We start from the raw sequence: 17033 nt of genomic DNA on the forward strand, positions 1-17033 counted from the left end.
AACATAAATATGAACAGCTATGGTTTTCATTACTAAAAACATATCTTGTATCTTAGAGTAGGTAACTGTAGTATCTTAAAATGTTTTTATATAAACACTGCACTTTTGAAAACTTTTATTATATTAGAAGTAAAACTTCCCTAAAAAGCCTAAATAAAACTTGAAAATAACTAGAGTTTATTTTTCATGAAATTAACCAGATCCCCTTTCTTTCTTTACCTTATGTAAAAATTAATAAATTGATATCTTTAGCAGTAGCATATGGTCTGGCTATATCTTCTCTACCTGCTAATTTCTGTGAGGAGTCAGAGATTTTTATATCCTTTTATATATTATTTTGTCTCTTTTCCCTCATTTTTCTGTGAGAAGTTTGCTTTGATGAAAACAGCCCCTGGGATATCCCACTGTGTACATTTCTGCCAATAATACAAGTCATTCATGGCAGGAAGGAGGCACATGTCTAAATCTGTCTCCTTTTATACATATTTTTATATATTATACAAACTTTATATTTTCACAGGCCATATGACCAAGATGAAGAGGATAAAAAAATGCATGAATTTGTGGTTCATATTATCTAACTTTGCAAACAGCGGTCACAGCAACTACTTATTTCTTAAAAGTCACTTTATTGATTTTCTTATGTCATAAGCAGTTTGATACTACACTTGATCTTAGCCAAAAGGCTGAGAAGTGATAATAAGCAGTTTGAAATGGAACACTTAAAGACTAATATTCACTGTTATAACATGAATCTATAGACCATGGCTATGACATTGCCTTCAGGTGCAAGTGAAAACAGTCTCTGTTTATACAGTGAAGTTGTACTTTGTATCTGGAGCACAAACATACAATGAGTCAATTCCTGTAAGTAAGAGTTTAATTCTTACACTAATAATTGCCACCGAGAAATTCTCAACATAGGAAAGAGAGCGAAATAATTTGTAACCATACGTGGAGCTTCAGTTTTTAAGTAATTCAACTAAGATAAATATATGAGGACTGGAATATACTGAAGTCTTAAAATTCTTTCTCTATAGATCGTTTGTAATTATCTTAAATGAATCCATAGATGCAAGCTGTGACAAATCATATGTTAATGAGAAGATAGCGACAAGTCAGTTGACATAACAATTTGAGAACAAGGACATAAGTTCGGTGCATTTTCTAAGTGATTCTAATTCCTTAAATCTCAATATCTTAATTTTAGTCTCTGTCATGTTATGACCTAGGAATATTCCCAGTTACAAAAAATGGAATGTGTGTTAGTCAGAGATCTCCCAGCATTTTTTTTTAATGGGGAAATTTGGAAACATTTATGTTATTAAACAAAGTAAAAAATGCTGGAGAGGCTTTGAGGGAAAAGTAACCATTCAAATTTGGTGGTGCAAAAGTTAACGAGAACACCTACTATGGAAATTAGTATGGAGATTCCTCAGAAAGCTAAATGTAAAACTTCTATTTCACCCAGCTATTCTCCTTCTACATATCTTTCTCAATGAGTTAAAGAAATCATATTACAGTGCCACATGTTTACCCACGTATATAACACCACAATTTATAATAGTTGAACAATGGAAGTGGTCCATATGTCCATTAACAAATGAATGCATGAAGAATTACAGCGTGTACATAGTGGGGTATGAATCTGCCATAGGAAGAGTAAATCTGAGTCACTGGTGGGAAAAATGGGTGCACCTGGATACCATCGTGTTAAGTGAAATGAATCGAAAAAACAAGTTTAAATATGACATGGCTTCCTTCATATAGAAACTTAAAATAAATATGAAGAGCAAAAACGAAGGATAGATAATAGGAAATAAGGGGTAGACGTTTTGAGTTTGGAGGGGGCACAAAAAGATGGAAGAAGAGGGAGGCAGGGAGAGGAGAAGAAAAAGGAAGTAAGATGTGTTATGAATGTGCATGAACAGCCCACAAGGAATGTGGTAATTATGTACTACTAACGTGCACTAATAAAAAGATTAAACATTTTTAAAAATTGGAGGCATTAGATCATGTATTGCAATAAAGAAAATATTTAGGATGTTAGCAATTGAAGTGAAAGCTGAATTATCTCTATGTGCAAATTATACAATGCATATCTTGAAATGCAAACCGCTATAAATATTAAGGTAATTCAGTAAAAGAGCAGGGTATTAAGTTAATATACACAACTCAATGGTCTTCGATATGCAAACATCACTCAGAAGACATAATAAAAGTGAAGACTCCATTTATAATAGGAATAACTACAAACTTTAGGAATAACCTTAATAAGAAATATGTGAAGTCTATCTTGGAAAACTTTAAAATACTACTAAACATACAAAATATACTTGAAGAACTTGAAAGACATCAAGATTTTTTCATGCCATACCTTCCCAGTGAATATATCATTTCAACGCGGTCCAGATAAAATGTGAGTAATTTATTTCTGGAGCTAAAACAAGCTGATTTTACATTTCACATGAAAAAGCTAAACAGGGAGAAATATCCAGGAAAACCTCTCAAGAAAAAAAAAATCAGTGGGTATTAGTCCCACCAAACACTAAAGTGTAATATAAAATACAAATAGTTAAAACAATCTGGTAATGGCGTAAGAATAAACAGACCAAAGAAAAAGAAGAGAAAGTGCTGAACTGACTCATGTACATATGAAAAATTATCATAAAGGTGGCTCTCCTAACACGTTTGAAAAGTAGTGCTTAGGTAACAGGGTCCCTTCTTCATCACGACCCTCCCGATCTCCTTTGCCCTCCTGAGAGGTTGTAGGCCCGCCTCCTATCTACCCTATCCCTTTCCCTTTCCCTAGCATTCTAAATTCAAAGAGAAGTTCCACCTAAGTAGTTGGGGTGTTAACTTCCTACTTTAAATTTACAGAACCCTGAAATCTGATATCATTGTAACGCTCCTCCCTAGACTTTAGTTCTATACACTAACTCTAAGAAGCCAGAGAGAAAGAAAGGAGAATCATCCTTTAAATGAGGATGACTACACTTTTGCCGCCATAGTCTTGGGAATTTTATTGGTCATATTGAGTAATGGCTATGTGGCATCTTATAATGGTGAGAGAGACTTGCATGATAAATTTTATAAATTCCTAAATAATCATGTGGGGACATGGGACTTAGTAGGCAAGTAAAAGATAGGATGAAGGCCTCATTAAGCTCTATTAAAAATTAATAGAAGCCAGGCATGGTGGCGCACGCCTGTAATCCCAGCACTCAGGAGGCTGAGGCCAGAGGATCACTACAAGTTTTAGACCAGCCTGGGCTACATAGTGAGTTCCAGGTCAGTCTCAACTACATAGTGAGACCCTGTCTCAAAAAAAAAAAAAAAAAAAAAATAGAGAATCTTTCTAAACGCAGCTTCTGCCTCTACAGCTAGACTGGAGCAATGTGAGTTAGACAAAGGCAAAGATAGAGGAAACAAAACAGGCTGTGAAGGTCCCAGATAGCGCAATTAACATAAGAATTGCATACTCCCCTTTACATAGTCTTCAAACCTGACACCATTTTATAAGGCTTCTGCCCATACTCATCCATCACCAAAGGACAGGGGAAAGTCACATCCAGAGGAAATTCAAGGTTAGGATCAAAGACACAACCAGGGAGCAAACCAGATCGCAGGAGCCTATGTGGGGAGAAGGAGCCCAAATGAAAGGAGCTGGAGACAAAGATCCACGGATATTTCCCTTCTGATGTCCCCTACTCTGCAATCCCAGAGTAGTTGTCTTTCTTCTTTCTTTTTTATCTTTTTCCCCCCAAATAGACTCTTTTTAAATTTTAAACTCTGCTTCTGTAATTCATCACTAAAGGTGAGAGTTTATGATCCTAGCAGGATCCTGGCAACTGCATGTTCTGGCAGAGCAGTACCATGATGTGCCATGGCGTGGTGTACACCCACCCCAGATGTTACAACTGCAGATTTCCAGATGTTGTCCCACTGGCCATCAGTGATCAGGGGAGCCATTTGCTTATGAAAACAGATAAGGACATGATAATTAAGTGACAACATCTGGGCTATTTCCTATACTGGTGCTGACTCTGATTTCTCATCTCTGATGATAGTAGTCAGTCTTTCTGGTTGTACAACTCCCAGGAGAAGATTAATGACAGCCAGACATTTTGGAAGTCACTGCTCTTATGTAGATGGGGAGAGTTCAGAGTAAAAGCTCTTGTTGTGTCTGTTAAGTCTCAAATATGTTTAGCTAAAAATAATTCTCATGCCGTTATCGAAAATTCTGGATGCTTTCAGGATCATTACGATAGTTGTTGGTGAGGCAGGCCAAACATCTAATTTTGGACCTTATATAACAGATAGGCTAATAATAAACACAACCCCAATGACCCAAGGATGTCCCACTCAGCTTTCCCTTCTACAGGTTGTATTATCTCCTGACCACCACCACCACGGGGAACAAACCGTTGATAAATGGACCTTTGGAGAGTATACATCCAAATCATAGTACTTGCTCACCTCCGTAGTCTAAACATACTCACTTAGAAGACCTATCCTCTTTCTTCCAACTTTGAATGGAGAAGTCTTCCCTGAAACTGGAGCAGCCACACTATGGCCACGAGGCAATGCTAAGTGAAGAGACCTTGCCCCAACATCCTTGAAATGCTGAGCAAGAAGTGCTCACAAAAAGAGTGCTAGCATGGTCTCTGGCAAGCAAAGGCCATGAGATGCCATGAACATCCTAAAAATATTAGGATGTTCTTCTTACTCCCTATTAAAATAACCTAGAATTCAAAGCATAAATCTAGTGCCACAAGTAAATTTACTCTCTTAGAGACTAATACCAAAAGAGAAAATACAGATGAATATTGGCCTCAGAGATTTTAGCTATAATCTTTTATTGAGAACTTGTTTCCCTTTATGACTTCTGAGTCTTTAGGTGGCTCTGTCTGAGTCCAACTTTGTGAATCTATTTCTTTTTTTCTTTCTGTCATAGCACAATTCTTTGCCTGAGGCAGTGACAATGCTAACTCTTTCTCCTCTCCTTAATAATATATAGCAATCTCTGTAAGCCTAAGCAATATTCTATTGGCAAATTGCACAGTACTATCACAATGATTCAGGAAACACCCTTCTACACTGTCCACAAATCTATGTTTATCGATCCTTCTGGGAATCTTGGACCCATTTTTTTTTTTAAAAAAGAAATGGTTTAAAAGTCTTTCTTCCCTTCTGGGAATAAAGGCCCCACATAAAGTGCTTGCTCCATAAGGATGCCAAAAGAATTCAGAAAAGACTTACTTTTGGAAGTAGACCTTTGTCTATTGGATTATGTTAGTAATTCAGTTTTTCTTAATATTTTAACCCAATTGCAAATTTTTCAGGATCTAATGAGTATGGAGAGATATCTATTGCCCTAGTTTTTTCAACTTCCTCAAAGTCAGACAAGTATGTAATAAGCCACAATAAAACTAATACAAAAAATCCATAAAATTTGCAAATAAATAACCCATAGTCAGAAATGTATATAAGACAGTAAAGAAAGGAACATGAAATCTTCAGCAAAACCTCCATAAAAGCCTATCATAGCAGTCCAGAAATAGGTGGGTCATTGTTTCTTATTCCTGATTATAGCATCCTAATTGCAGTATTATGTTATGTATGTAACAATATTACAATTATTTTCTAGTTATTTTTGTCACATAGTTGAATAACCTAAAGTTGTTCGAACAAAATGCAAACAAGAAAATACAAAATGTTGTAGCCATTTCAGTTTTAGTGAAAGTATTCTCATTCTTTAAGATTAAATATGTTGTACATATATAATATAGAAAACCAATTGTATTTATCCAATTAAATAAAGAAGTAAAATATGCAGCCACCTATTTTGAAGGCCACAAAATAATGTGCTAGTGATACAGCATAGAATATTGTGCAAGAAAATTTCAAAACTGGGAAGGATTGAATATCCTGGTGACAGTGTACTATCTAACAAACACAAAGTTCACAAACAATAGGCAAAATGAGATGAGTGAGTTCACAGTGTTTGCTGACATTTCCCACTTGCCTCTTTCAAACTTTCCTAGTTATAATCTGAACGTTTGGCACACTTAAAATGTGTCTTAATTTTTTAATATATTAGAATGAGAAAAAATCTCTCAGAGACAAATTCCCATAATATAAAACCATTTCATATAAAGGAGTGGACTCTGACTGAGGTAGGACAGCATTTCCCTTAGTCTTATGCAAGGCAAACAGTAAACATGCACCTCTGAGACCAAGGCCTCTGCAGGATCCGCTGCAGAATTTCAGCAGATAGCAAGAATCTGCATCAGCGTGGCTTTTGTATAGATCATGAAATCTAAAGTACAGAAGTTTTCCCCCACTTTAGAAAGGAAAAAAATCAAATTAATAGAAATAGATTCAATAATATATTTTTTTCAGAAAGGATAAATGCACAATTTTCTTTTTTTTTCCTCTCTACATGTGAAGCATGCCTACTATATTATTCGGGGTAATTTAGTCACCTATGAAAGAATTCCAACAAGAGCTATTTAAGCAGATTGAGAGAATATACTGTCTGGTTCAACTGGAAGTCAGATAGCAATAGAGACAGATAGATCTGGATGCAGAAACCCTGGATTTAAAAGCACAAACAACGAGAGCTTTCTCTGCGTCTCTGCTTCTGTCCAGTTGGGAACACTGGTACATACTGACTTTTCTACAGGACCTAGAAGGACATGGTTTTAAAATCTACAAGCTCACAAAGGCAAGGATAGCAACTCTCTTTCTTCTGGAATGTGCCTCTCTTTGAACAAGTTTTCATACCAAATGCTGGGTAATATGCTGGGTGCCTCTTGGGTCCCATTTCTGCAGCCAGTAGGGTAAACTACTATGCTTGACAAACTGTACCAGAAGCATATGATCCAAGTAAAGATGGAAGACTTACCTTTGTTCATTTTGCATCAAAATACAGACATCCCTCAATACCCACGGGGTTTGGTTTTAAAATCCCCTGTAGATAACCCAATCTGCAGATGCACCAGTCCCTTATATAAAGTGATATAGCATTTGCATGTAGCCTACTCCCGGATGCTTTAAATCCTCTGAAGATTAATTATAATACCTAATGCAATATCGTGAATATGATGGATAGGGTCTCAATGTCCCACCAAAATCTCATGTGTCCAGAGGTGGAGCTTTTGGAAAGTGATTTTGATCATGGGGCATTGTCCTCCTGGGTGTATTAATACATTGATGATTCCAAAGCTGAACATGCTGTTAGGAACTGGGCCTTGTTGGAAGAAGCAAAAGCAATCACTAGGGGCATGGCCCACACAGGCATTTTCCCTACCTGGCTTCCATCCTCGCTCTGTGCTTCCCGACTGTCATGAGGTGAGCAGTTTTCCTCCGCCAGACCCCTCCACCATGCTGTTTCGGCAGTGTAGCCAGCTGACCCTGGACTGAAACACAGCCAAAATAAACCTCTTCTCCTTCAGTGAGAAAGTAAGTGAGACAGGGAATAATGACAAGAAAAGAAAATCACACATGTTCAGTACTGATGCCATTGTTTTCCCAAATATTTTGGATGCAGAGTTAGTGAAATCTATGAATGTGGTACCCATGGGCACAGAGGACTAACTGCACTCATACAAATAAAATTCCTTAAAGTTTATGCAACTTATGTCTTTTACTGTAGAACAATATTTACTTCAAGCAGTATTCCCTAAAGAAATTGACAATATAAAAATCTGGTCTCTGTCAGGGAAATCAAAATTAATTTTCAGGTTACATGCATAAAGATAATTATTAAGGCCGTTCTTCAAGTTACAAGAGAAGTGAGTTACACATTTAAGTAGACTTGAGGAAGATTCTTGTACATGATCTCCAAATTTGGTGCTACCTCCAGGGCGTGTGTTACTGTTCTGTGTTACTGAAAGATCTCATCACATGCCATCCCATGGGCCATACTGACCTTGGAGTAGCCTAACTTACGGATTTGCATGCCACATTTCAACATGGCCATATGCTTTCTGCCAAAACAATATATGCCCTTTTAAGTAATGCAGAGTAAAGGTGAGTTCATTAAAAAATAAGGGTGATTTCCACTTTTCCTACCCCTTTAAACAGCTCAGGCAATAACCAAGTTATTAAAAAAAGAAGGTAGTTTCCACTCTTCTCATTTTCTTAGAGGTTAGAGAACTCTTCATTATTCTGTGTTTTATTGTTAATGCCCAGGGAACTTGTTCACCTGCTATTTCTTCCCTACTGTGTTTGGATATAGTCATTCTCCCCTTCTCCACAGTTCAAATCACAGGGGCATACAATTCTAATTAGGAGGCACACTCTCCATCCTGACCTTGAAACATCCTGTTGTAATCATTCCTGACTCAGGATCAAAGTTTGCAGGCCCCCTCCTTCACATTGCGTTCTTTAAAATGCATTCCATGTGCTTGATTGCAAGACTGACCACGAGCTTTCCCCAGCCTCCTCTTTGTGCTGATGGTAGTGCTCGCCTGAACTGTATGACCCATTTTGGATGACTTGCTTTGGCAGATGGAATACTGACAGATGTGACAGAAAGGGGAGCTGGAAAAGCCATGTGTAATGGAGCTTTCCTATGTGCCCTGTGCCACCACGGAGATGAGCCCAAGCTATTGAGCTTGATGATGAAAGGCAAATTGCTTAATCATTCCTGTTAGCCTAGCCAAATACCCAGATTCATCCTAGAAGCAGAGACCTAGGGAACTGTGGTTACCTGTGAATCCAGCTGAGACCAGATTAAACCGCCAATTTACAGAATGACAAAATATATGAATGGTTGTTGCCTTAACTTTCTAAGGATTAGTGTGTGAGTTTCATATGGTAATATGCAGCCAATAATGTGTTATAATTAGTTGCTAGGAAATGGGGCACGAGTGTCACATGACAGGGGACTCTGCCATTCATTGTGATGCCTTCTTTGAACTTCAGTGTCAGTGACCAGATGGAGTATTAAAGTCCATTTCCCCCCCACACCTTTCCCTCACTAGGAAATGGCAAATAAAATAGAGAATAAGATTAGACAAGTTATGAGTGAGAAAGTAAGCATAACTGCAGAAATAGAAGTTAGCCATGTAGATACTCTGGAAATAAAATCCAAAACTTAAAAGAATATAATGATTCTCTGGTTTATTAAACCTTTAAAGAAAAAGGGACTTCAATAATCTTCTGATAAACTTTCTCAGACCATACAGTGATGGAAATATCTCCAGTGAGAAATAAAATATCAGAAAACCTCTTTTATTTATAAAAACTAAGATAAATTTAAACACATTTTATTTGAGTGAACTATACTTTATATTATAACCATTGCACGACTGATAATTAGAATAAAAAAATAACAAATGGTGCTTGTACTGGTTTCTGAGGGCTACCTTAACACAGTACCACAAATTGCCTAGGCTTGTGTAACAGCAATTTATTCTCCACTTCTGCTCTAAGAGTGGGGACCCAGAAGTCTGAAATTCGCATCATCACAGGCATGTTTCTTCTGGTCTCCGGAAGAGAATCTGATCCATGTTTTTCTCCTAGCTTCTGGTGCCTCAGCGTGGCATTCCTTGTTATTAGATGTATCATTCCAAGCTCTGCTTCTATCGTTTTGTCTGTCTGTACACTTTTTCTCTCATGAATTTTCTGTAAGGATTTCAGCCATCCTGAATTAGGGCCCACCAGGATGACCTCACCTTAACTGGTACATCTATAATGCTCTTATTTACAAATAAGGTCAAATTCACAGACATTTGGGTTGTATCTTTAGTAGGCCTTCGTGGGGGATATAATACTACTCCTAGCAATGGCATGATGAGCTAACAGTTTGAATTCAATAAAGAAAAGGTAGTTTAATATTAGGAAATATAAAAAAGTAGCCACAGTCACAAAATTAAAAGTATGATAATGTAAATACAGAAAAATCAATTCATATAAATAATATTTTTATGAAATAACTCAGAAAAACAGCAGTAGGAGAAATTGCTTAAATATGAAAAATCTTATATCAACTGATGATGATATTTAAACTCATGTAACACAAGAAAACATGTCACTAAAATCAGGGTGCAGAAACAAGTGACCTCTGACTCCATTAATATTTAAAGTTATCTTGGAGGTATGAGTGAATTTAGTATGAGTCAAAGGAGTCAAACTACTGGCTGTATTTCTTCACTTTTTCATGTCTAACCAATAACGATATCTTATTGAAGTTCAACTTATTTTCTATTTCAGTGGTCAGACTAGGCTCCTTCATTTTAAGATTCAAACAGGACATTTTTTTTTCTTATGCTGACTTCAGTCTTAATATTTTAAAATCATTTACATACATGAATCATCTCCCTCGTGAAACAAAACCTAGAAGCCAGGAGCACAGAAATCTAATCTTTGTATCTATTCCATATCTGGAATAGTGGCTAGGGAAAGCATTGTAGAAGCATTTATTTAACAAATATAATTTAATGAACTTTTGCTGAAAATGCTAATAGCTTAATTATCAATTTATAGATATATATACATATATATTAGTATATGCTTGTGATGCAAAATAATTACAGTCACCTTGGGGAATTGGTACATATGCATATAACGTCTTAATCATCTTTAGTTTCCCTTCCCCACCCATACTGCCATACCCTCCTCAGAACCCCTGAAAACCTCCACGAAGTCTAACTCCTTGTTTCCTGTCATTTCTATTGCTTTTTTCTTTAAATTTTTAATATTTTGAACTTTTTTTCAGCTTTAATTGAGTTTATTGGTACATTCTAGGGATACAGTACAGTTACATTCATTGTTGGGATCTTGAACCTCTACATGACAAGTCTTGGTTCTCATTTTTTCCCCTTGTCCCTGCCCTCCCTTCACCCCCCTCCTCCCCTCCCCATTTACAAACACTTTATTTCCATCTTTTCATTTTCTCACATTTTTTCTTTTCCCTTATTACCCTTCCCCTACCCATCCCACCTTCCCTACACCTTTAGCCCCTTGCTTCCCATTTTATAATGTCAGTAATCTTATTAGGATCTTATGTACTATTACAGTTTATTCACACCAGAGAAACTATTCGGTATTTACACATGTGTGCCTTATTCATACCATAAAGAACGAGAAAATAGATTCATTCATCGGAAAATGGATACATATTGAAGATATATTCCTAAGTGAAATATTTTGAACTTTTCACATAAGAAAAAAATGCAGTATCTAACCTTCTGTGTCCAGTTAATTTCACTTAGGACTGTGGTCTAAAGATATGCCTATTTTTCTATAAATGATTCAAATCTATCTTTATGGCTGAGTAATACTCCGCTGTATACATATAACCCATTTTAAAAATCCATTTTTATCCCACCTGTTGATGGCCATATAGGCTGTTTCCAAGGCTACACTGAATTTGTTGCTGTAAATATGCGTGCATCACTATAATATGATGACCAGATCTTTCAGAAAGATACTCAGAAGGGGCATAGCCAGGTCAAACTGAATTTCTATTTTTAGTATCTTGAGGAATTATCTTACCAATTTCCATAATGTTTTTGTTAGTTTTTATTCTCATGAGCACTTTAGGAGGATTTCTCACCCTTAGAACTTGGCCTACATTTGTTTTTTTTTTTTTTAGCTCTTTATGATATGCAAGATGGAATTTCACTGTTGTTTTGATGTTCATTTCTCTAATGGCTAGGGATGTTGAATACTTTTTCATGAACTTATTGACCATTTTTATTTCTTCCTTGAGAATTGTCTATTAATTACAGTTGCCCATTTTTGGTTCTTTTATTTTGGGGGATCTAATATTTTAGTCTAAGTAATAATCTTCAGTCCCAGATATTGTTGGCAAAAGTTATTTTTCCCAGTCTGTTGATGTCTCTTCATTCTGTTGGCTGTTTCCTTTGCTGTGTAAAAGTTTTTAGTGACATAATTCCATTTTTTGATTGCTAGTGCTATTTCTCATGCAATTTGCATTCCATACAGAAATTTCTTGCCTATATCTATGTTTTAAAGGATTTTACCTATTTTATCTTCCAGCAGATTTAGTGTGTGTGTGTGTGTGTGTGTGTGTGTGTGTGTGTGTGTTTGGCATTTTGAGACAGGGTCTCACTATGTAGTTGAGACTGACCTGGAACTCACTATGTAACCCAGGCTGGTCTTGAACTCAAAGAGATCCTCCTGCCTCAGCCTCCCAAGTGCTGGGATTACAGGCATTTGCCACCACGCCTGGCTTCTAGTTTTTGTGTTTTTATATCTAGCTCTTTGATTCATTTTGATTTTATTTTAGTACAGGGTGAGATGGGGGTATTGATTAATTCTTCTGCATATGGATAATCAGTTTTCCCAGCACCATTTTTTGCAAAGACTGTTTTTCTCCAGCTTGTTTGTGACCCCTTCATCAAAAATCAATGACTGAAGAAGTCTCGGGGTTTTGTTTTGTTTTGTTTTGTTTTACATTCTCTATTCTATCCCATTCATCAGTATATCTGTTTTGTTTAACTATTATGCTATTCTTATTACTATAGTATTACTTGAAGCATTACTTGAATCTTGGATTGTGAGGTCTCTTGCTTTGCCGTTGTTGCTCAAGATTGCTTTGGCCAATCTAAGTCTCTTTTGATTCCATATGAATCTAGTTCTATGATGAATACGGAGGATATGTTGATTGTAATTTCATTAAATCTACACATCAATTTTGGTACTGTGGTCACGTTCACAATATTGCTTTTGCTTATCCAGGAAAAGAGAATATTTTTCAATTTCCTCATGTTCTCTTCAATCTCTTTTTTTCAGAGTACTATAGTTTTCATGGTAGAGATCATTTACTTCCTCAATTAGGTTAATTCTATGGTATTTTTTAAAGCTATTGTGAATGGAATTGTTTTCCTGATTTTCTTCTCAGCTGAATCGCTGTTGGTGCATAGGAATGTCACTGATTTGCATTAATTTTATATCCTGCCACTTTGCTGGATTTACTTATTAGTTCTAAAAGTTCTCTCTTCGAGTTTTTTGACTCTTTGGTGAAGAAGATTTTGTCCTCTGCAAATAAAGGTACTATGACTTTGTTCTTTTCTATGTGTATGATTTTTATTTCTTTCACTTCCTTGATTCTCACATTAAATTTCAAGTTCTATGTTGAACAAGCATAGAGAGAATGGATCCTAATTTTACCAGGGATGCTTTCAATTCTTCTGTATTTAGTATGATATTGGCAGGGAGTTTGTCATCAATAGCTTTTATTAGTGTGAGATAAAATACTTCCATACCTATTTTCAACAGAATTTGAAAAATTATAAATCTATGTTGGATTTGTCAAAGGTTTCTTTTTCTGCATCTATTGAGATGAGAATGTAATTATACCATATTATATTATTATATTGCTTCTATTTTTGTGATGTATTGCATTTATTGAATTACATGTATTGCATTCCTAGGATATATTCCACATAGTCATCATGTATGATCTTTTTAATGATTTGTCATATTCTGTTTGTCAGTATCTTATTGAGAATTTTTGCATCTATGTTTATTAAAGATATTGGCTTGTAGATTTTTTTTTTTGTCTTTATCTAGTTTTTGTGTCAGGGTAATACTTCTAGGAGCTTCTAGGAATGAGTTTGGCAGTGTTCTTTCCCTTTCAATTTCATGGAGCATTTGAGGAGTATAGCAGTTAGTTCTTACAGTTAGTTCTGGTGAAATTGAGCAGTGACTCTATTGGGTCTTGGGATAGTATTAATTGATAGGGTTTTTATTACTGCCTCCATTTCATTTCTTGTTACTGGTCTATTCAGGGTTTTTGCACCTTCTTGGTATAATTTTGTTTATTTATATGTGTCTAGGAATTTGTTCATTTTTTTCTAGGTTCTCCAAATTACTGGAACATAAGTTTTCATAATAATTTCTTGTAATCCTCAGGATTTTGGAAGTGTGTGCTGTGATTTCTCCTTTTTCATTTCTAATTGCATTTATATGGGTCTTTTCTTTCTTCTCATAAATTTGGCTAAGGGTTTATGGGTTTAGCAATCTTATTTGTTCTTTGAAAGAACCAATTCCTTGATTCATTGAATCTCTGTATTAGTCGTAATTCATTAATTTCTACCCTCATCTTAATGATTTCTATTATTCTAGATTCAAATTTGTATTCTTCTTATTTTTCTTGGACTTGAGTTGCATCATTAGGTTATTTATTTGGCATTTTGCTGTTCTTTTAATGTGAGTACTTGCAGCTAAAATTTTCCCTTTTAGAGCTATTTCCACTGTCTTCTAGTTTTTGACATGTACTTCTATTGTTATGGATTCTAAAACTTTTAAATTTATCCACTGATTCTTCTATAACACTTTGATTATTCCAGAGTGTAATACTTAATCTTCATGTGTATGCATGGTTTCTGTGGTTTCTTTTGCTCTTTATTTGTTCCACTATTGTCTGACAGTGTGCAGGAGGTTATTTTAGCTTTTTTGTCTGTGTTTATTCCAACACAAAGCTTTAAAGCCTAAGATATGTCTATTCTGAGAAAAATTCTGTGTGCTGCTAAGAAAAATGTATGTTCTGTTGTTGTTGAATGAAACACTGTGTAGGTATGTATTAAGTCCATTTGTTTACATGGGTAATTTAACCCTGATATCTCCTTGTTGGTAATGTTGGGTTAACTTGTCTATTTCTGAATGAAGAATTGAAACCCCTTTCTATGAATGTATTGGTGTCTATCTGTCCTTTCATGTCCAGTAGATTTTGCTTCTTAAGGTGAGTGTGCCAAATTTGGTGCACATATATTTATAATTATCTTTCCATTAAATTATTTTCTTTACCAGTATGTAGCAGCCTTCTTTTGTCTCTCTGACCAGTTTTAGTTTAAAACCCGCTGTTTTGAAATGTAGAATGGTTACTTCTGTTTGCTTTTGGGCTCAAGTTGTATGGAGTACTGGTTTCAAGCCTATCATATTTCTTTTTGAATGGCATTTCTCTCTTGAAGGGAATATATAGTTAGTTTTTGCTTTTTGATCCAGTTTGCCACACTGTGTCTTTAGATTGTGTCTTAGTTACTTTTCTCATTGCTGAGATAAAATACCAACACTTAAATTTAAGGGAAGATAGGTTTATTTGGCTCATGGTTTGTAGAGATTTTTACCTCATAGTCAGCTGGCACTAAGGCGCAGTGGCATAGCAGATAAGTACTGCAGAGAAGAAACAGTTCATGGAAGGCAGAAAGTAGCAAAGCAGGCGAGGTATGATTACAACTTTTTATCCATTACATTTTCTCCAGACTACTTAGGGCAGGTAGTACTCACAAGCTTAATCCTAGAGTCCTTGATGCTAGCATTACCCCATGAATCACTTCCTGTGACACTCACTCTAAATCCAGCCACACCTGAAAAAGTCTCCCCCTCCACTACTGCATGAGACTGTTGAGGGACATTTAACAGAAGCAGTAACGGAATGAAAAGTTAAGACCACTAACACTGAGAGTTATTTGTGTAAAGTCTTCACTAAATCTTGTCATTGCAAGGTCTATTTTCCAAGGTGTTTCATTGTTTTTAAGGTAGCAATGAGTACATGATCTACTACATCAACCTTGTTTTCTGGTTTTGAGATTTTCCTCACATTGGTTGTATCTGACATACGTATTTTCAGTTGAATCTTTCATACATGGATTTATGCTTTGTTTCTTTTCATAATTTCTAATTTCTTACCACAATGGTCTTGCATACTCTTGTTTAGTTCAGTCAGCTGATTGTTAATATCCTCTTTAAGTTCAATGAACAGTATATTAAGTTCTTTGTCTCTTTTATTAAATTCTTTTTTTAAAATAATTGAGTTTATTGGTACATTTTAGGTATACAGTACAGTTACACTCATTGTTGGGATCTTGCACCTCTACATGACAGGTCTTGGTTCTCATTTTTCCCCTTGTCCCTGCCCTCCCTTCACCCCCTCCTCCCCTCCCCATCTACAAACACTTTATTTCCATCATTTCATTTTCTCACATTTTTTTTCTTTTCCCTTATTACCCTTCCCCTACCCATCCCACCTTCCCTACACCTTGCTTCCCATTTCACAATGTCAGTTATCTCATTAGGATCTTATGTATTATTACAGCTTATTCACACCAGATATTAAATTCTTTAAACTTATTAAATATATGGATTTGTTGTTTAGTTCACCTTTGATCTCGTCAAGCATTTTAACCTTTTCCTCTAACTTCCACTTCAGCGCCTGTCTGAGCAATTTTTGGGGAGCTGAGAAATTGGGGACTTGAATGTGTCTTGTTACCACATTCTTTCATGGTTTCACAGATTTAAAACTAAGGCACTACCCAATTTTTATACTTCATTTCGCAAACACCTCATGTATATAAAACAAATGAAAGATGAAAAAGAAAAGAAAGAATACACATGCACAATGACACAAAAGTAGCGTCCTCTCTGACTACCAAGTCAGCTTCTGGCTCCCTTCGTAGGTAGAGCTCTCTCATGTTTCAGCTGTGCTGCTGTGGGTGTAACTAGGCAAATATTTGTGGTTCTGTCTGATGCTCCGATGATCTCAGTTGTTTCGGAGAAGGGGCACATAGAGTGAAGCTGCTCAAGCACCCAGCCCTCCACCGATCCCTGTCCCCTCTCTCTGTGGCCATCCCTGCAGCTATGTATACCAGCTCCCTCCACACTGCTCTGGGTGCGTGCACTGTGAGACGTTCATGCCGCTGCTATTTGTATCGGCGCTCTACACGCTCTCAACTCTTTATGTCCACCTCTCTTAGATTCTCCATCCAGCCTGCAAATTCAGTGGCACATGGAGCTTGGTGAGCCTTTCTGCTTGGAGCTCAGTAGTATTCAGGAGCCATTGGGAAGGAACTCACATGGGCTCCTAAGTCAGCTGGCCGTTATGGGCAGTGGCGTGGATCCTATGTGAGATAGGGATTTTGTAGCATTTGGAGGGGAGGTTTGTGTTGGAGTAACCCTTGGACGCAGAGCTTGGTGGTGGTTGGGTTGGCAGTGGGAGTTGCTCACTCTGGTGCTGCTCCAGTATCTCGTCTTTACTCCCAGGCCATGCTCATCAC

The 17033-nt window shown here is 36.4% G+C and overlaps 1 pseudogene; it reads right to left on the minus strand.

Moving 5' to 3' along the window:
- Nucleotides 1–538: 538 nt before the first annotated feature.
- LOC117286801 lies at nt 539–698 on the minus strand (annotated as a pseudogene).
- Nucleotides 699–17033: the final 16335 nt, after the last annotated feature.

Source organism: Fukomys damarensis, unplaced genomic scaffold (genome assembly GCF_012274545.1).
Source record: "Fukomys damarensis isolate Sample0158 unplaced genomic scaffold, DMR_v1.0_HiC HiC_scaffold_18, whole genome shotgun sequence".
Lineage (NCBI taxonomy): Eukaryota > Metazoa > Chordata > Mammalia > Rodentia > Bathyergidae > Fukomys > Fukomys damarensis.